This window comes from Fukomys damarensis, unplaced genomic scaffold (assembly GCF_012274545.1).
Source record: "Fukomys damarensis isolate Sample0158 unplaced genomic scaffold, DMR_v1.0_HiC HiC_scaffold_17, whole genome shotgun sequence".
Lineage (NCBI taxonomy): Eukaryota > Metazoa > Chordata > Mammalia > Rodentia > Bathyergidae > Fukomys > Fukomys damarensis.
In genome coordinates, this window is record NW_022900929.1 from 17,463,499 (window position 1) to 17,464,901 (window position 1,403).

Consider the following 1,403-nt stretch of genomic DNA (forward strand, 5'->3'; position numbering starts at 1 on the left):
CCCCCCCCCCCCCCCCCCCCCCCCCCCCCCCCCCCCCCGTACTAGGGTAGAACCCAGGGTCACTATACCTCTGAGTTACATACCTAAACTGTGCTCGAACTTGCAACCCTTCAGCGCTGGCCCTGCCCCTACCCCCCGATTCCCCTTGCTGAGATTACAGGCCGCACCACCACGCCCAGACCAGTTCTCTCCATCTTTGTGTTTGTGTGTGTGTCCGAGTCCCCAAGCCTTTTAAGGGTAAAAATACCCTGCCATTTTGTTTGGTTGGGAAAGTGGCTAGGAAAGACACTGGTAATTACGGCTGGCACTCACTTCTGCCTGGTCATGCTGGATAATTGTGGTTGGGTAGAGACCACACTAACTGGCGCTAGAAGCCTGCTGCAGGACAGTAAAGCCAGGCTTCCTGAGAGAGACTGCACTGGACTCCCTTGCTGAAGATTTTCATCTGTGATACAACTGCTGTTGTTTCCAGTCTTTTCTTCCTGTTTCCAACCCAGAATTTGAGGTTTGAAAAGGAAGGCATGACTTTTTTTTTTTTTTTTTTTAAACAGGGTCTCACTATGTAATTGAGACTGACCTGGAACTCACTATGTAGCTCAGGCTGGTCTCGAACTCAAAGCGATCCTCCTGCCTCAATCTCCTGAGTGCTGGGATTACAGGCGTGTGCCACCACGCTTGGCTCTAGGCATGACTGGTTTTTGAGGACAATGGTTCCTGAAATTCACTTTCCTATAGACATCCCTTAGGGAGGGACGCTGTAATCACCCTGGGATTCTCTTTTGCCCATCCTTAGGGCCTAACCTGCCAGTAGGAGGAGGAAATTGGTTCAGTCTGGTTTTAAGTGCCCTCCTGGATTAAAAGGCACCATTCCAGCTCAGCAGTGGGCTCTAAAAAGCAGCCTGAAGTGTAAATAGTCTGGCATCTGCAACATCCATACCCTGCCCATTGTCAAAGAACTTGGACTAGGCCAGAGATCTGGCTCAGTGGCAACGTGCCTGCCTTGTTAAGTGCAAGATTCTGAGTTCGATCCCTGCACTGGGGAAAAAAAATTTTTTTTTGGACTGGGTGACTCGAGTGGAATTTTTCTTTCATTTGGGTAAATGTGTCACGGTCCAGTGCCGTTGTGACAGATGGAAAAATCCTATGTAGGGCACGCAGCAGCCTATCAGGCACGTGGAAGGGGGGACTCCGAGGGGCCGTCTGGCAACAATGGGTTGATATGAACCCATCTCACCTCTCGGTGAATTATTCATTGGCACTTCCTGGAAAGTAAGTTCCTGCTTGAATAGCCCGGTCGAAAACCGCAGAGTTCACCAGCAAGGGTGAGAAGCTTGCTGCAGCAACGGTTCTCGGCGCGCGTCCCCCGGGCCCAGGCGCAGCGTTAGGTCCGGGGGGGGGGGGGG